This window comes from Sceloporus undulatus, chromosome 2, assembly GCF_019175285.1.
Source record: "Sceloporus undulatus isolate JIND9_A2432 ecotype Alabama chromosome 2, SceUnd_v1.1, whole genome shotgun sequence".
Taxonomy (NCBI): domain Eukaryota; kingdom Metazoa; phylum Chordata; class Lepidosauria; order Squamata; family Phrynosomatidae; genus Sceloporus; species Sceloporus undulatus.
In genome coordinates, this window is record NC_056523.1 from 33,549,903 (window position 1) to 33,570,759 (window position 20,857).

The following is a 20,857-nucleotide window of genomic DNA, read 5'->3' on the forward strand; positions in this document are numbered from 1 at the left end:
GAAAATAGAGTCCAAACTGTCTGGAGAGACACCCATTCCTCTGGTTTGTCCTGTGGACTCTGAAGTGGGAACAAAATCCCATGAAACAATAATTCTATCAATAGTTTTTTGTGCTGACATCTTCAGAGAATGCTGGCATGAAGTGAGTGGGGTGTGTGTGTGTACCCTGGTTGGGAGGAGTAATTTCCATGTTAATCTGCCTCCCAACCCAGGGTCACACAATATATTTAAATACCTCACTCACTTCCATGCCAATATTCTCTAATGATGCCAGCCATAGATTCTGGTGAAACGTCAGGGACAAACTCTTCTAGAACATGGCCACATAACTGAAAAACCCACAAAAGCCAGCCACAAAAGCCTTCGACTTCACAATTCTATCAGTGTACACAAATAATATATGAACAAAAACAAAAATCTGCATGAAAACAAGAACAAATAATTGGCCAGAGAATAGGACACAGGATATGTAGTGTAATACATATTTTGAAATTGTCTGTGTGGCCAATCTTGCAAACAGATTTGATCTATGTGAATTATAGGGCTGTGAAGAGTAGCTTAGGGAGCTGGGTATGTTTAGCCTTGGGAAGAGAATGGTAAAAGGTATCATGATAGCCATATTTAAATATTTGAAAGTCTGTTGAAGAAAGAGCAAGATTGTTTGCTGCTGCTCCAGAGACTGGGGTGGGATACAGACCGTCAGGAAGCCTCAGCCTCCAAATGGTGAGGCTTCTCTGTAGCAGAAAAAGAAGTCACGATGTGCGGACACTGGGAGTCCGTTATGTCAAAATGGTGGCGCCCATGTGAACAGGGCGCCACCATTTTGTATGTACTCTGTATGTACTAGGGTTGCGGGTGTCTAAAAGAGACGCCCCCAGGCAACCCTAGTACACACAGAGTACATACTTGGGTGCCCATTTGTTCAGGGCCTAAATTACAAGAAAAGAGATTCCACCTAAACATTAGAAATAACTTGGATTATTCTTTTTGACAGTGGAATCTGCTGCCTTAGAGTGTGGTGGAGTCTCCTTCTTTGGGTTTTTTTAAACAGGGGCTGGATGTCCATCTGTTGAAAGTGCTTTGATTGTGTATTTCTGCATTGTGGGAGGTTGGACTGGATGTCCCTTGTGGTGTCCGGGAAAGCAGCCAAAGGGCTGATAAGACAGCTAGTTTTCAAACAAACAACCCCCTCCCAGCACAGCAAAGTCAGTGTAAGCTACTCAGTCCTGGAGAGTTGCAGTAGCTTTACCAAAAGGGTTTACCAGAAGAATTGTCAGACGGTCCGAGGTTCAGGGTAACAGATAGGCAGGTAGATAAAGCAGTCCAAGGTCAAGTTTCCGGGTAGTCAAGACAAGAAGCCAAGGAGCCAGAGACAGAGTCTTTCCTCTAAAAGAGTCAGATATCCACTGGCAAAGAACCACACATGCTCCAGGTGCTTAAGAAGGCAAGGAGCTGGCCTTCAGCTGTGCCTGATTACGAAGACGCTTCTGATAAAGCCTCCGAGATCTTCGAAGGCCCTCTCTTTCTGCTCGACGCTCATTGAAGGTAGGCACGCTGCCCAGATCCTCCTCCATGTCCACAGCCTCGGCACCAGGCAAACTTGACTGCTGAACCTCTGGAGGGGCCATAGACTCTGCTCCAGCAGAACTAGGGCCAGCCTCTGGCTCCTCCATTACAGGTTCAAGCCCCTGGGGCTCTGGCTCCTCCGTTATAGGTTCAGATCCCAGAGGCTCTAGCTCATCCTCTGAGTCCTCCAAGCCATCTTCCAGGCTGGGCATGACATGTGGCCTCTTCCATCTCTATGATTCTAAGAGTCAAAGGTGTACACTTTCCCCAGTGGATCAGCAGCCAGATGGGATGAGGATGAGGTTAAACATGAGGATGTAACAGCAATAACTGCATTTGGTTCCAGATAATCCAGGAAGTAGAGATTGCAGGAAACTCAGTAAACTGTGGATTGAAATCAGATTGCTCACATACCACATAAGCATGACTTAAAATGTGTAAAACACATGCAGCAGCTACCTTCAGGAAAGTGTTGGTAGCCAGGATAGCTTATCCCATCATTTTCTTCTAAAGTGTGGAGCTGGTGTATAAATGTGCTGGTGGGGTGGGGGAGTGGTCATAGTAGCCAACCACAACCCAAAGTTATTTGGGGAAACTGCTGCTGCTGTGGCACTTCCCAGTGCTCCTTTTGGTGTTGCGTCATCTGGATGCAGTGCCAAAGGAAAGCTGTGATGCCTCACATTCACACACCAGTGAGGGGTGAGCTGATGGCCCTGAGTCACCCTTGATAACTGTATTGCCACTGCTACCACCCCACCAGCCATCTCGAAGAAACAGGGTCTTGAGCCTACCTGCTGCCAGCCATGCCTGCCCATGCCCATCAAACTAGTACTGCCAGTGCTTCTGGACACCTGGGGGCCCTGCTGGGTCTCCTTCTCTTCCTCTCCCCCCCCAATGCCCCCTATGTATTCCCAGTCCAGACAGAAATTGAGTATGGTACACCCCAAAGCCCCCTTCAGGTATTTCATCGAGGAATATAGATCATGCAAATGTGTGGTGGAAAGTGTGATAAGAAATGATTTCAAACTGTTATGCTTCCATTCTTAAACTAGCAGGCTTGTTATAAGATAGCAGGCCAATATGACAATGTTCTAAATCTCCAGTGGCCCCTAAACAAGGCTGGATTTTTTGTTTGTTTGTTTGGTCCTCTGATTCCATTTGCAGGTACCACTTTCCTGACTTTTTCTCATCATCTGATGAAGGTGGCATGGAGTAGCCTGGAATATTCTGCCTCTGGAGCTGCCTCAACCATCCACCATTGCAAAGGCCTCTCTGTTCTGTAGCTGGGTAGCTGAGGACATGCACATCCTATTGAGCTGCCTGGCGTGTCCGCTTCACTCACACAGGTTGTTTCACTCTGAAGTCTCAACAAGGCACTCAGCGACGGTCATATGGCTGGGCATCTTGTTCTGACCTCAGAGTGATTGACTAGCAGAAGCATTGAATGCGATGTGTGTCAAACAGCCACTCAGCATCATAACAGAGAATTTCAGATCTTCCTGGAAAATCTGGAGAAACTGGTGAGGTTTTAAAATTTGGGATAATGGGGTAAAACCCAGTTCTGACACTGAGTGGGCCAGCTGTCATCCAATCTGCTCATACCAGAACTGGGCATCATCTGATCTTCCCACTGAGGGAACAGGGGGAGGCTGTTGTATTTGGCCAATGCAAACAGGGCTTTGGACTCTTCATGGCAAAGCATGACAGAAACACCAGGACTGTATTAAATGACGATTTATAATTCAGCATGATTAACTTGGCTTTGAGTAAGTTGCAACAGTTCTGATCTTTACAGATCACTCAGAATGAATTCATGTGAGAAGGAAGGATTATTTGTGACTCATGAGTGAGCACTAAAGCCTTATTTACACACACACACACACACACACACACACACACTGTATATATGTATATATGCATGCAATCACAGGACTCCTGCTGTCGCCAGCCTCCTTTGGAGGAAAAACCGGGGTTCCAGCTGTGAATCATCTCCAGCCTGGTGAGAAGACCCCATATTCATGAACTGTATTTAAGCCAGGCTGGTGTGGTGAAATAAGATTATCACTACCAGTATGGGTTGGGCTTTATCTTGCTAATGTTGCTTTTGCTTTTTAAACGTAGTGATTACTTTAATCATTTCATTGCAATAGTGAATTCAATCTATATTTATTGAATTGCTGATCTTGTCTTAGTTGAATTTGTTTTTAAAAATGTAACTACTTTCCCCCTTGAAGGTACTGGTGCATTTTGATAAACTAATTTTTATTCTGAGTTCTTCTCGACATTATAAAAAAGCAGAACATGGCCAAGATCCAATAAATATGATGGCAGAGTGTAAGTCTCTGCCAGCATATTTGTGTTGTAGTTGTCTAGGGAGAAGAATCTGCTCGTTCTTCCCCATTTTTCCCTGGGTGAACAACAATGATACCTCTTTTTGCAACATATCCAAAAGACCAAGAGGATTCTAGCCATTAAATTAAATTCAGCTATGTTTCTGAATTTGATTATTGTGTACTTGGCAATCAATATTCGTCCTTATTTATCAAAATGTGTAGAGTCTGAAGTAATATGAGGAGTTAGGAAGTTTCTGTCTGTCTTTCTATCTGTCATCTATCTTTGATCTATGAAAGCCCATCATCTCACATACAAATAGTGATCATTGCTAGTCATCCTTAGACCAAATCCATGGGAGCTAAATTAGTGATGATTACCTTGTCTTACTAATGTCAATGAATTTATTCTAAGCATGATTATATCTGGCTCTAACCCAGGGAAGGATAACATGTGGGCTTCCAAATGTTGGAATACAGCTCCCATCATCCCTCACCAGGGCTGATGGGAGTTGAAGTCCATGTCTTCCCCACCTCATTCTAACCTATTGGGTTAAATGTAATTTTGAATTTTAGAGCTTGGAATAATAGGTTATTTGTAACTTAAAGCATTTAGGTGCTTTGAATAATAGGACTGTAAATACTTTTTTAAAAAATGTAAATATAATGGCAGATGGATACTTTTCCAGTGTGGGAAACTAGGAATGATAACTGCAACTAACTACTTTTTTAAAAGTAGTACTTCAAACTGTCCCAATACTACTTCAGTGTAGCTAGGCCTTCCCATAAATGTATGTGCGTATGTGCCTCCAAGTTGCCTATCAATTTACAGCACATCCATGAATTTCCTAAGGCTTTCTTAGGCAAGGAATCCTCAGAAATGGTTTTCCAGTTCCTTCCTCTGAAATATAGCCTACAGCACCTGGGATTTGTTGGCAGTCTTCCAACCAAGTACTAACCAGGGCTGACCCTGTTTAGTTTCCAAGATTACCCAGGATTTGGTGCCTTTAAGGTATTTACACTTATATTTAAATATATACATTTAAAAGATAAAACCAATTTTCATTCAAAATCTGAGGGATCCATTAACTGCATCACATGCTGGTCTGGTGTTTAATGATGCAGGATGAACCATTTCTAAACCCCAGTGAAACTCCTGTTAGCTCAACCATTGGGTTTTTTCATATAATTAATCTTGCAGCCAACATGCTACTTGCCATAATCTAGGGGTTAATACACGTGAATGAATTTGAGGGTGATTTATATCACAGAACAAATGTCTAAGCTCACAGACTGATTTTTGCTATCTGATCCCACTGTTTATATTTTCCCTTCTAATCCTCTTTCTCTCAATTGATGACACTTCTTGCATCTGATGAAGTGAACTTGAGTCCACAAAAGCTATAAAAAGGGCCATAATAATGCCCTAAAAAGGTCTACATAAAAATATCTAAAAAGTCTTTGTATATTTTTTTTCCTGATAAGGTGTTATGTTTTTGCTTTTTATAACTTCCGAGATGTCTTTTCAGTTTTTTTACAAGCACACACAAGCACTCTAGAGCAAACAATTATGTTTCCTTGTCTTTATCAGAGAGGCATGGGCAAAACACAGAGAGCAAGTATAGGACATCTCTCATTGCGACTTGGCTGACTTTGCTAGAGGTATCTGGGGAGTGTTTAGCAAATAAGCAAGGTACACAATGTGTTGATAAGTGAAGCAGAAAGGTGGCCTTGGTATTTACAAAGAGGCACTTTGTAGGACCCTCCTTCTCCCCTAGAATAGTCCTAGAGAATGAAGAGGATCCTAAATCCAGTCAGTATTTTTCCAAAGCCTTCAAATGGTAGTGCTGAAAGGAACCCCAAAGGTCATCTAGCCCAACAGCCTACCCATGCGGGAAATCCATAGCAAGGCATTCTTGTTCCAGTATTTCCCTAAAAGCTGAACCTAAGGCCTAATAGGCTTGTTGCCAGAAAAACTAGGAGTGACCGAATTACACCCATCCTAAAATCTCTTCACTGGCTGCCTATTAGTTTCTGGGCACAGTACAAGGTGTTGGTTATAACCTTTAAAGCCCTACATGGCTTGGGCCCAACCTATTTGAGGGATCGCCTGCTCCCATATAATCCACCCCGCACCCTCAGGTCCTCTGGGAGGAATCTATTGCAGCCTTTAAAAACCAGACTAACTGCTACCTCCCAGAGGGCCTTCTCTGCAATTGCTCCTAAACTATGGAACGGCCTGCCGGACGAGATCTGTCAAATTTCCAGCTTAGACAGTTTTAAAAAAGCTGTCAAGACGGATCTCTTCCGGCAGGCCTTTCCTTAATAAAAGTGCCTGGCCCCAGAATGACTGCCCCCCACATCATGTATCAGCCCATCGCTCTGTCCTCGCTGTATTTTTTATTGTGTTTTTAATAGATGTTTTAACTGTAACTTGTTTAATCCTGTTTTAAGGGGGGAATTTGGGACATAATTTTGTAAATGTGGATATTTTAATATGTTGTGAGTCGCTTTGATTGTCTCGACACAGAAAAGCGGGATAAAAATAAAAGTTTTATTATTTATTATTTTTATTAATACTTTTTAAAAATTTCTTGTTATCATTCATATCCATTTTCAGTATTCAGTTCTGTATTTGGTGCGATAAAATCTTGGGAAAATAGGATGGGATGATCAGTAGGCACTGTACCAGGGTGGGCAATACTGATGACTTTGGAGGCCAGTTTCACTTCTGGATCCCACTCTAGCCATTCCCTCTAGGCAAGATACTCCAGTACAGTAGAGTCTTTTAATAGGGTGTGCTGTGCATTTATTTGATGTTTTAAATATATTTCAAACTATTTTAAATGTGTTAAATATTTTAAATAGGCTAATAAGATTTATTTCCTGATTTATAAGCTTTGTACCATGTATTGTTTTAACCATATTATGTTTCAACTCATCACCTTAGTAACCATATTAGGAGACAGGCAGGATTTAAAATAAATAAATAAAACCAAATACACTGAATTAAAATGAAGTAATTCTTTTTAAAAAATGAGTAAATGAAATTAAATAAATAAATACATTTCAACAGTGGTTGCAACAGCAACCAGGGATGCAAAACACCACTTCTTGTTCTTTGAAAAACAGAGTTTTGTGCCCAAGCAAGATATATTGGCAGTATGTACAGTGGAGCTTGTTATTATCTTCTGGGGTTTGGTTCCAGATCCCCCCCCCCCCCCCAATGGATATCAAAATTCATGGAAGTTCAAGCTTCATTATACTGGGGAAAGTAGAAAATAAAAAACAAGAACAAATAATATATGTACCAATCAATCAATCAATTAATAATAATAATAATAATAATAAAATAATAAAAACTTTATTTATATACCGCCCTTCGAAACATCAGGGCGGTTAACAACAATAACAACATACATCCAATATACATTAAAAATTATCAAAGAAAAAGCAAACAAGAAAATAATAATTAATAATTAATTAAAAATAATTAATTTTGTTTCCTTCCCTTTTATGTTTCCTTCCTTTTTCTCTGATGAAAATAAATAAATTATTTTTAATGTCATTAAATGTATTTATTTATTTATATTTGTACACTGCTTTTCTCTCAACCTGGACCCAAGGTGGCTCACAAAAGCTTAAAAACAATAATAAAACAGTATAACTTTAAAACACAATCAAAAACACCATATGATAGATAGATGGATAGATAGATATTACAGTCACAGACCAGCATTAGAATGGCAAAATATAGCATACAAAATAAATTTTTAAAAAATCATAAAAGAAGTAAAAAAAAAAAAAAATAACTGTAGATTTAGGGGCTCAACAGACTGCCCCTAAGGGGTGGCTCCATGCAGCCCCTTTCCTCACCAGATTGGGGCTGCAAGAACTGCATGCTGCAGCCCCAGTCTGGCCTTTCCCTGCTGCTAAAAGCAAAAGCTGTTAAGATGGATCTCTTCCGGCAGGCCTTCCCGGAATAGAGAACCAGGCCTTAGAAAAACGTCTGGGAGAGATACTGCTGCTCCCACTGGTTGCTTGTTGGTATGATGTTGTTGACCTTTTGGTCAGTTTTTAACTTGTATGTTTGTTTGTTGTTGTTTTTTGTTCTGTTTTTTAAATATTGCATTGAATTTAATACTTTTTTAAGGAGGGGAGGGTACCAGGGATTTTATATGTTTTGTATTTTTAACTTTGTTAGCCACCTCGATTGTTCTCAGAGGGGCGGAATACAAATAATTTTTATTATTATTATTATTATTATTATTATTATTATTATTATTATTATTATAAAAATGCCACTCCCTTACGCTGGGGAAAAGGTGCCTTTGCTGCTGCAGTGGCACTTCCCAGTGCTTCTTTTGGTGATGCAAGATCTGGATGCAACGCTAAAGGAGTGCCGTGATGTCACTTTCTTTACAGTCAGGCACACGGCATGATGGAGGCATCAGTGCAGCATTGGGGCTGCGTGCATCGTGCGGATGCCATGCCCCCACTTTGCCCTGAGGGCAGCATATAACGCTAGTCTATTGAGCCTCATAACATAAAAAGTTACAGATATGGACAAGTATTTCTCCATCAGAAAACAGAACCCACTGGTCCTGACAAAGCCCAACTAAATATTGATTATATTAATCCATGGTAAAAGTCATCACCCATCAGATTTCAACTGTTGCAAAAACACCATATTAATTATTAAATGTGATGTACAATTCAACAAGCCTGTATACAAGCCATTAACTCTTCTCCCAAGTGGAAGTGTCATCTGTTTTATTCCTTGTCTTGCCCATTGATTTTAATTATTTAATTTAATTAATTCATCAGAGATGTGAAATTGCAGGGACATGCAACTTGTATGATGAAGTGCAGTCCCAAGTGACTTGTGGACCAAACAGGACTGCTCCCCTCGTATTTTGTGCTGAAGTATCTCCCTGCTTGGTCCAGCAGCGTACTGTGTTGCAGTGTGAAAACAACAACCCTGCTTAAGTAATTTGGAATGAATGAAAACAATATGCCAGAGGAGAAGCAAAGTTGGTTGGGCAGAATGGTTGCACGTGAAGACCCTTTTAGGCTCCGAAGGGCAGCCTAGCTTTTCCTGCATCTTAATTTCCTAGTCAAACTCTGGAACTCTGGCATGTGGATTGGTCTGAATCACTCCTGCTTTGGCATGTTTCCTTCTGCCTTCTGTTGAGAGAAGTAATCACTGTTTTTAGTTCATGCTTGTCATGTTGTTGATCCAAGAAATGCATTATATTTTCCATCAAGCTCTTTTCGGATTTGGCTTCAAGCAGTGACTTATCTACAGAGTTGCAAGGGAGGTGGGGAAGATTTTGTCTTGGTTCCTCCCTAACCAGCCTTTTTTGCTTATTTCCCCCCCAGACAAATGGGCTATTAGGCCCATTAGCCCTATTTTATAATCATGGAAGCCTGTGTGTTTAAGAACCACCTCGACAAGCAGCCATTATATGCTGCAAGTCTGAATTACAAGAGATTTGGGTAGTCTGATCATCTTTCTCTTAATAGGCAGCTAGTGACACATCTGAATGGCAAAACAAACCCAAGAAACTGCTAGATACCGAGCTGAAATTGCTAACACCTGTATCACAGGTGATCTGCTTTTGTATTACTTTTGTATCTTATCTGTCCCTTTCCTTATTTGCTTCTGCTAGGGATTTCTCTTTCTCTCTAAAATACTGCAAGATATTTACTGTCACAGTGTATATCTCCTCCTTGTTATTGGCAATTTGGATAAGCAAATGAATGAGGGTTAGCAAGTGGTGAACTGTGAGGTTAAACCACAGCTCATTGCAGAAGTTGAGCTCCTCTATGACAGGGCTTCACAAGCTATCTGATGTGGTAGACTGGCAATTTTTTCCCAGTTTGTCAAGGGCAAGTACCATATTTAGGCCAGAATATTAGCATATTCACATTGTTTCCTGGAAATACACTATGGGTCAACAGCTGATGGATCATAGAATAGTGCCAGTCTGTGAGGACCACCACTTTTAACCACACTGCTCTATGAAATACTTAGGATCCTTCCACACCATACAATTACAGCTCTGTGATTCATGTTAACTGCCATGACAACCTCCTGTGATATCATGGGATGTGTAGTTTAGGGAAGTTTAGGGAAGTTTATTTGGAAGTCTTAGCCAGAGAGGCTACTGCTCCACCAAACTACAAGCTCCAAGATTCCACAGGATGTAGCCATGTAAGTTAAAGTGGAATCATAGTGCTACACAGTGGGCCCTTGGTATCCACTGCGGTTTGGCTCCAGGATATCCCCCCCCTTTTATGGGTATAAAAATCTGTGGATGCTCAAGTCCCATTAAATACAATGGCATAGTAAAATAGGATCTCTTATATAAAATGGCAAAATCAAGATTTGCATTTTGGAATTTATATATTTTTTAAAAAATATTTTCAAACTGTGGATGCTTGAATCTGTAGATTAAAAAAATCTGTGGATATGGAGGACTGATTGTAATGATTTGAAGGGCCTTTAGAGTATGCCTATATTATAACAGTTGGCACCACTTCAGTTGCTATGGCTCCATCTTACAGAACCCTAGCATTTGTAATTTGGTGAATTCTTTTCTTCTCTGATCTGGAGCACTAGAATTCTACAAATCCCAGGTTCAATTGCTGCTCAGTCATGAAACCCATTGGGGGATCTTGGGCAAGTCACATGCTCTCAGCCAGCAGAGTTCCTCCAGGGAGTGTTAGACGGTGTGGGGCTTGCAGGGGGTGGAGCCAAAGGACACACCCCTTCTTCCCATGCACCATTTTACTCCTGAGTACCTGCCTAGAGCACCCTCCCTCCTTGCTGCACTCCAGTTTGTTTCAGAGTAAATTGGCATGCACTCAGCCAGATGTCACCCCTCCTCTGGCGTGTCACCCAGTGTGCTCTGGAACCCCCCCCCCAATGGCACCACTGCTCTCAGTCTCAGAGGAAGGCAATGACAAACATCCTCTGGATAAATCTTGCCAGAAAAATTCTATAATGGCATCACCTTAGAGATCCCATAAATTGGAAATGACAGCATGCATGCAGCACAAGGGCACAGGATTGTAATCTTACCATCCATGATTACTGTACATTACTTTTTAGTGGGACCTAAGATAAGTGGATAACAGAAGTCTAAAATACCTTAATAGACCAATGTTTCTCTGTATACTGACATGACTAATTTGACATTAGTCCATTTTCTTCATGCTGGTTTTCTTTACCATGCTTTCAGATAATTTGCGCTGTGCATAAAAATGCTCTTTATTGAGCTACTATACATAATTGGCTACAGCTGGAGTGGGGAATAAGCTAAAGCACAGGTGTGTCCAGTTCTGGCTGCCACAATTCAAAAAGGACATTGAGAAACTGGAGCGTGTCCAAAGGAGGGCGACTAAAATGGTGAAGGGTCTGGAAACCGTGCCCTATGAGGAACGCCTTAGGGAGCTGGATATGTTTAGCCTGGAGAAAAGAAGGTTAAGAGGTGATATGATAGCCCTGTTTAAATATTTGAAGAGATGTCATGTTGAGGAGGGAGCAAGCTTGTTTTCTGTTGCTCCAGAGACTAGGACCCAGAGCAATGGATGCAAGCTCCAGGAAAAGAGATTCCACCTCAACATTAGGAGGAACTCCTTGACAGTAAGGGTTGTTCGACAGTGGAACACACTTCCTCGGAGTGGAGTCTCCCTCCTTGGAGGTCTTCAAATGGAGGCTTGATGGCCATCTGTCGGGGATGCTTTGATCTGGATTTCCTGCATGGCAGGGGGTTGGACTGGATGGTCCTTGCGGTCTCTTCCAGCTCTGTGATTCTATGAATGCTGTGGGAGTACCGCAGCCGAGATGTAGTTGGACTGCAACTCCCAACATTTTTTCCCATTGGTTATGTTGGCTAGAATTGTCAACACTTGCAGTTGAAAAACATTTCCCAGCTTCACCTGGCAGCTGTTAACATATGTTGGTTCTTACTGGATCCCTGCTATGGACAATTGATATGAACAATTGTGGATAAGTGCCTATGGATGATGCATTATATTCCTTACTCTTCCTTCAGTCTTGCATGAAGGTTCCATGAAGAATGCAGACCTTGGGTAGAAAGAACAATAATAAGTAGCTGGTATGCACTGTTCTTTTTAAAGCAAACAATGCAATGGATTATGAGGCTAGAGGCTATAGTGCTTGAAATTGTTCAAGCCCTGAATGGAGAGAATGGAGTGCTCAACAGTTATTTATTTATTTTAATGAAATCCTCCGTATCAGAGGTTTCACAGCTAAGTAGGATTGGAAATTAGCTATGTAGCATGGTTAGCATCAGCCAGTTCACTGCTTAATCGGCACTATTCATGTGACTAATCCTGAAAGCAAGCAAGATAGAGGAATTGGGGAGAGGGAGAGAGAATAGACTACAAAAACCAGGAAAAAGGTGTGTTATCCAACAGGACTTTTTTTTTTAATTAAAAGGTGAATTTTTCAGGGAAAATCTGTGCACCACTGATTTTGTTAGGTGTTTTCTTTCCCTCCCAGGAAACAAATTCGCAAATGTTTTCTAATAGGAGGTATCTAATAGGAGTGTGTGTCGTGGGAAGTTTGTAACATTAGGCAAAGTTGTAACTAACACACTTTTGTGTCTTAATGCAAAACAAGAATATAAATGAAATCACTAGCAAAGCTGCAAAAAACAAAGTTATGATTCTTAGCCTTTGATCTTCCTCAATGAATATCATGCTTCTGTACTGATTGTCAGGATGCTTACTTAATTCAAGGCACCAAAATGTCTGATCCTGTTAGCAACTGTCCCTTGGAATCAATTGTTGGTTTTGTCTCTTACCTATTTATAGGCATTTATTCTCTTCTAATCAATTCCATTTTAAAACTAATTGTTTAAAAGCCATGACTTCATTTTCAGATTAGGAAAATATTTGTAACATACTGAATTAACAATAAGAAAGGAAGAAAGAAAGAGAGAATGTAATCAAATAAAACCACCACCAGTGACAAACAAAGGCATCTATATTGCCTCTAACAGAAAAACAGTTTCCAAAAAAGGCAAAATGTTTTTGTTTACATGTGCAAAATAGCATTCCAAAAAGCTGTAGGATCTTTGGAAGAAAAAGGAAGAGGGGCTGTGGAGAATCCTTCTGTATTTTCCCTTAACAACAGAATCAGCCTTCATCTATAATTCATGGAAGTATATTGAAGTTCTTCTTTGCCATCCAAGAAAGATGGCTTCAAAGTTATGTGGTACAATTCTCCAGTATTTCTGGGCAATGACTTCCTCATATGTTACTCAGGAGATTGCTTCATTTAGATGGCTTCATGCACACAATGCAATGCTTTGAAAATGCAGAATCCCACTTCTCTTTAGATGTTATATCAATATTAGGATGAGCTTGCTACAAAATATACTTAAAAGCTGGATTCTTGTTAAATCCAGTACCATATGCTTAAACTGTAATCAAACAGAATTGAGCTGCTCTGTTACAGCCACAATTATCTTGCATTTGGGATGTACAACCAAATGCTAGAAAAGTGCATGATGGTCACTTCTTGATATTTGCAAGATACCTGGATGTATAACAAAGAAACAACACACCAGGCTCTTATAACACATATACAACCACATCACAGCACAAAGATACAAGACTGAAATGCATATTGTGTGATTTTAATTTTGTGTTAGAATGGTGTTTCATATTGCATTAATTCTGTATTAATAATTTTGCATTTTATTGTTCTGATCTACCTTGGGAACTCTCCAAAGAGCCAGCAAGAAACATAGAAATGCAAGAAGTGGAAAAGCAAGTAAGCAAAGGCCCGTTCCACACGGGCAAAAAGTACGTGCCACGCACCTACTACGGTTAGAAAGGGGCGTCCTTTCCTGATGCCCCTAACCCTAGTATGCGCTCGGCGCATACAAAATGGCAACGCCCGTTCTACACGGGCGTCGCTATTTTGACGCCGTGGACGCCTAGCCTCCACACGTCATGCGGCAGAAATTCAAGCTGTCCTGAGGGCAGAGAAGGAGGGGTCGGCATCTTATTGTCCAACTCCTGCCAGTTTTAACTCCTTTCTCCCTCCCCCCCCCCCAGTTACTGTTTCTCTTCCTTCGAATGTCATTCTATCCGACTCTTCTTTCCCTTACAGCTTCGTGTTGCTGTCATTTATCGACCCCCTGGTTCTGCCAACCAATTTCTGTCTGATTTTGAGTCTTGGCTCACATTTTTTCTTTCAGATTCTGTTCCCTCTCTGATTCTCGGTGACTTCAATATCATATTGATGATCCTACAAACTCTTCAATCTCTCGTTTCAACTCCCTCTTAGCTTCCTTCAATCTTCTACTTCATTCTAACTTCTCAACTCACTCTCTTGGACACTGTCTTGACCTTGTTCTTGTCTCTAAGTGTGTCATCTCTGACTACTTGGCATCTGATTTTCCTCTTTCTGATCATCACTTAATCTCTTTTACTCTCACTTATATCCCACCCCCTTGCCATACTGCCCTTCGCCAGTTCCGTAACCTCCAATCTGTTAACTCTAATCTTCTTTCTCAGGCCTTGGATTCATCTCTCGCTTCTCTTAATCTTGGGGACTCTGCAGACTCGGCTATGTCCTTGCTTAATTCCACTCTTTCCTCAACTCTTGACAGCTTTGCCCCTGTATCCACGCACGTGTCCTCCTCTTCCTCTATGACTAGGCCTCAGCCCTGGATCATTCCCATCGTTAGGTTCCTCCGGTCTTGCTTTTGAGCGGCCGAACGTCTCTGGAGAAAGTCCAGGGAGTGGGCCGATTTTATCCATTTTAAGTTCAGTCTCTCTTCCTTCTCATGCACCTTAGCCATGGCAAAACAGAATTCTGTCTCCTTCCCCTCGGTCTTTAAACACGCTTTAGTTTCCCCTATTTTGAAAAAACCTTCTCTCGACCCTTCTTCCTTGTCTAATTATCGTCCGATTTCCCTTCTTCCTTTTCTTTCTAAGGTTCTGGAACGTTGTTGTCTACTCTTGCTGTCTTGAGTTTCTTGAAACCAACTCCGTTTTGGACCCTTTACAGTCTGGTTTCTGCTCACGGCACTCCACAGAGATGGCCCTCACCAAGATCTCCAATGATCTCCTGCGGGCCAAGGAGAATGGCCTTTACTCCATCTTTGTCCTCCTTGACCTGTCTGCGGCCTTTGACACCGTGGACCGCTGTCTTTTAGTTGACTTACTTTCTGACCTTGGCTTCTCGGGCTCCGTTCTCGATTGGTTTAAATCTTACCTGTCAGATAGATTTTTTGCAGTGGTCTCGGGTGGCCAGACTTCGTCTTCTGTTCCCCTATCTGTTGGAGTTCCTCAGGGTTCTGTTTTGGGTCCCCTCTTATTCTCTCTATACACACTGTCTCTTGCCAAACTTATCAGCACTTTCAACTTCTCTTATCATCTGTACGCCGATGATACCCAGTTGTATCTTTCCACCTCTGACCTTTCACCAGGGCTCGAGCAGCAAGTTTCATCTTGTCTGACAGCTGTCTCTCACTGGATGCTCCATCAGCGTTTGAAGCTCAACATGTCTAAGACGGAGCTTCTTGTCTTCCCTCCTAAGCCCACCCTTCAATATTCCTTTTCTATCTCTGTCAACAACATCTCTATTCAGCTGGTTCAGGAAGCCCGCAGTCTTGGTTTCATTTTTGACTCCTCTCTGTCATTTATCCCTCAGATTCAGGCCACAGCCAAGGTCTGTAGATTTTTCCTCTATAATATTTCCAAAATCCGTCCATACCTCTCTGCTTCTACTGCAAAGACTTTGGTCCATGCTCTAGTGGTCTCTCGACTCGACTACTGCAATCTTCTCTTGGCAGGGCTTCTTCTCTCTCTCACCTCCACCCATTGATTTCTGTTCAGCACTCAGCTGCTCGTATTATCTCACTTGCTCGCCCGTATGACCATGTCTCCCCTCTGTTGTCATCCCTTCACTGGCTCCGCTTCCCCTTCCGCATTCGGTACAAGCTTCTCCTGCTCACCTTTAAAGCCCTCCATGGGCTGCCCCCTCCCTATCTCTCCGAACTACTTTCACCCTACATCCCCACTCGTTCCCTCTGTTCTGGTAGCCAAGGTCTCCTGTCCCAGCCCAGGATTTCCACTCCCCCATCCCGGATTCGTCCCTTCTCGCTTGCCGCCCCTCACTCCTGGAACGTCCTCCCCTTACAAGCACGACTCAACATGTCTCTAACCAGCTTCAAAGCCGAGTTAAAGACCATATTGTTTAGGGAAGCATTCCCAGGGAGTCTGTGATTGTGTCCTGGTTGTTCAGATGCTTGACTCAATAATGGATATTGCTGTTTTAACTTGTTTTATATGATGTTTTTAATTTGTTGCTTTAATTTTTAGATTGTACGCCATAGGCAGGCTTTTATATTCTTGATTTTACTTGGTTTTGTACAGTGCCGTGTAGATTTATGGCGCTTTATAAATAAAGCTAATAATAATAATAATACAGTACTAAAGGTTGGGTGGAGGAAAACAGGTCTGTGGTGGTAACACAATGCACAATGAGTAGAACCATATTACTGAATGTGAACCATTCTGTTTGTTCAGTAGATTTCTGGATGGCTGATGGATCAAACAGGTCACAATAGAGGACATATTCCTTGAGATAGTGTGTGCTTATCTGGTAACTGCAAGATGACTTAATCGCTGTTAATCAGTGGCAAAGCCTAAAAAAGTTACCTTTTGGGGCCAGAACCCACAGAATCCTGCAGTCTAAATGATTAATACCCACATTTGCTACAGGGTTCTGGTTTTGTAGTCCAAAGGAGCAATTTTTATAACCACTGTAGGAAATGGAAGTCATTGCCCTTGTAATTCTGAAGATAACAAGCAGGTAACATCCTGTCTGGATATATGATGGTGAAAAGAAGCCTGACTTTCTCCTTATATTTAAATACAAGAAGTGAGAGTAGTGAGGCTTTCAATTTCCCTTGTGTTTACCGTTTAGCATGTGCAAATGACTCCTTTGCCTCTCCCATTATAACCACTTTTTTTGCCGTCTCACTGCTATTTCCTAATGCACACAGACTAAATACAATCCAAAGTAAATTTCTATAGTGCTGCTTATACAAAGGATCTCAGAGGGCTTTACATAAAATAATATCCAGCAGCTTGAAAATTTAGCTGCATTTAAGGCTGGCAAAGTCAGACTCAAAAGATAAGTTTTCAATTTTGCCTTAAATGAATTCCCTGAATCTGCATTCCTGATGTCAAGTGGATATGAATTCTATAGCTGTTGTGCATAGCTAGCAAAAGCCCTACAGCCATGAAAATTTAATCTGAATGTCTTTTTATTTTCTATGCCTGTGATTATTTTGGAAGGGAGGGATCTATTTTTTTCTTTTCACATGTGAGATCTTGGTGGATTTTTCTGTTTTATGGCTTGTTCTGCATCTATTTCATACAATTTTCTTTATATCTCCTACCCCCCACCTCCTCAAATCACTTAATGAAAATGTCCTTCGGGACAATATTGTTAGTGTAATGAGTAAGCTTCACAATGACAACTGTGATTCAAATAAACAGAATGTTTTCTAAGAGGAAAAGTTGTCTGCTCCACTACATTCTGCTTGAAGAAGACAGACAATTAGAATAAAGTGCTGAAATAACAGTATGACACACGCACCATATTCCCTCAGACAGAAAGAGAAATTAAAAGAAATTGAGACCAGGGAGACAAGAAATCAAATACAGAAAAGAAGGCAAAGAAAAGAATAGTAAATTGGATGCGGAGAGAGACACCACACTCAATATAGTTATTTCATTCCTATTCTAGCTGGTGCTGAATACACTACTTAACTGTGTGTATGTCTCTCTTCTAACCTAGAAATTGTTCCTGGTAATTCTGGGTGTAAAACATTTGCTTGTAACCACAGTCCCTGTGACCATGCCCAAAGGTATTCCCTATTTTGACTGCCAAAAGGAGAAAGCAGGGAGAAGAGTCTTGAGGCACCTTAGAGACATACTTTGTATGTTTGGACTGAAGCCTGCCTTTCAACCCCCCACCCCCAAACGTGCATATCCCCAAGTCTGAGAGGTAATGCAAAAATATGTGAGGTTTAAACAGCATGCTCTGTGATGCATATAACATACACCTGGAAGTTACTTTGTTTTATTTTTTATGCATAATTAAACCCATAGCTATCAGAATAAAAATCAGGCAAGCTCCCAATCCCTTCCTCTCCTCCCTTGTAGATTGAGTCAAACTCCTTCTGTACTTTGACTGCAGTTTGCAGCAACTGAAGTAAAATGGAAAAAAAGAGGGAAAGTGGGAGCAGAGTGAGAAACTGGGACATTTTAAAAGCAGCTGAAAAAGTGGGATGACAGCAGAGGAATCAGAACTGTGAACAGCTGCCCATCACCATAACAGAGGGCCTTGTAATGGGAGATGTTGAGGCAGCTTTGGGGCCAGAATGCTCTGGGCTGCACCCACAGTATTCTGGCCCATGCAGACAGGACCTAAATTCAGTGTCCAAGAAGAGAGGAAGGGGCAGAATCATGCTTATCCCAGGAGGCTCAAGTACAAGCAGCCTCTTCTAGCTTGCATGTTTTTTCCTCATTAATAACTTTTGCTATCCTGACCATACCTGATGTCACTTGGCCACATATATCTTGGTTTTCATCTGTGAAATGTTGGAGGATATGGTATGGGAATTGGAATGTGGTGGCTCAAGTGGTTATGACATTTGACTCTGTTGACTGTTCCACTATTTGTTTGACATGACTCTATTGACTGCAAGATAGGCAGGTTGGCAGTTTGAGGCCCGGGTGCTGCATGATCAGGTGAGCTTCCATCACTAGTCCCAGCTTCTGCCAATCCAGCAGTTCAAAAGCATGCAAATACAATTAGATAAATATGTACCACTTCTGTTGGAAGGTAAACAGTGTTCTGTGCAATCATGCTGGCTACATGATCACAGAGTATTCTCTGACAATGCTGGTTCTTTGGCTTAATAATGGAGATGAGCATCGCCTCCTAAGGTAGGACATGACTTGACAACTTTGTCAACGGGGAATACCTTTACCTGTACCTATGGTATGGGAGCAAGTATGGTGTAATGGTTTGAGTGTGGACTACAGTTCAGGAGATCAGGGTTAGATTCTCTGCTCAGCCATGGAAACCCACTAGATGACCTTGGTTGAGTTACACACTCTCAGCCTCAGAAGGCCCCATGACCCTTAGGATCAATATGTCAGAAACAACTTGAAGAGAACAACAACAATGGTACTGGAAGACCACTGCTTCCTGGAACTAGTTGGTTGCAGCTACTGGTACCCAGCTTTATCAGCATGTGACTTTAGAAGCAAATAGTATACCACAGGTACCAATTTCTGAGAAGAATATGGAAAGAAATTTTTTTTTGTTTACTCCCAAAGATTCCTAGGCAGGGGAAGCTCAAAAAACAAACGTTTCCAAACTCTGCTTCTAAAAGATTTAGCATGTTTTCTGTGGGCTTGTCAGAGCCAAGATCAGGAGGATGTTTGAGAAAGTTTTACTATTTTTAATGATCAATTGTTGATTCCATGTGAAATAGTCATTAGAATACAGCTCAGGCATGATTCATGGAGCAGACATCAAATAATCCAGTCAGTTGCAAATACATTGGTCACTGACCGCACTGGCCTAAATCCTCCAGTGGTGCATCCATGCTGTTCCACTATCTGCTTGACATGTGCCTCATGGTTATTGAATGCACATAGTGCAAAATGTCAGACAATCTTGTGTCGGGCAAACCTAAGAACTTAGTCCACCCCAGCCGCCCATTCGGTATACATTAATGTAAGTGGAATGAGAAAAAGAGTTAGGGAAACAGACAGGAGGAATAACTAAACAGAACAGAAGAAAGACATAGACTGAGGGGAGAGCAGTTGGAAAGTGACTCAGAATAAAGTTCTATGCATAGTGGAGATGTTCAGAACCTGAGAGTATGTGCTGCTTCATCAAATAGTTACTTGGTGCAGTAACCAGCTGGAACTATGTTACTCCTCCCCACCCCCATAATTCACTACTCTTCAGTGAATTCATGTGATGGGTTTCTGCCTGTTATTAATTACTAGGTATATTCTTGTCTTAGTAAGGGTGGGAGAGGAGGAGGCTTCACTTGGGGGCTGCCTTGAGCTACCCTTTCATGGGATGTAAAAGTGTTTTGAGCTGCAAAATAGTTTTGAAGACATGGGGAACTTTTCTGCATGTCTGAGACCAGATTTAAATGAATTCTCTGGGGAACCAGGAGATGAAAAAGGAAGAGGTACTGAGTGAGTGACTGCCTCTCTGTGCCAGGGAGTTCAACAAAGATCAATGGTGTTGCTGTAGCAAGATCTCAGATGTCCTGAAATCAGTCATGAACAGGATGACTAGATATCATAACCACAAAGGAGGATGAGAGACTGAAAAATGTAGGACATAGAGGGCACTACTAAATAAAAGCTAAAAAACTATTATAAACATAAATTGGCTTCATATGGTTTATTTACAACTAAATTACACACACTGTATTTTATTATGTACTCACCTTTATTTTTCTGATGAATTTATCTTTGGTGAAATGCTTTGTTGGCTTGCAATACACTTATAGAACTCTGAACAAACAAATGCTTAATATTGTATTTTACTTGCAACAAACCTTTGACTGAATCTACATTTAAATTATTGCCTTCACACACTTTCTCCCCCTCTTCCCCTTGGTGGCACTGATCTGCTTCAACAACCTAGATCCTCCTTTTCACACCTCCATCAGAAAAAACCCAGAACAAAAGCACCACATGGTCAGCAACAGTCTTCTCCACAGCCTGCAACTAACAATCCCTTTGCAGCAGGCTGAGCAGTAATAAATCTGTTGAGCTACCCCTTGCTTGCTTGCTTGCTTGCTTGCTTGCTGGGATGACACCAGGACAGGTTTTATGGCTCAAGATATAGAACATTTTGCAAT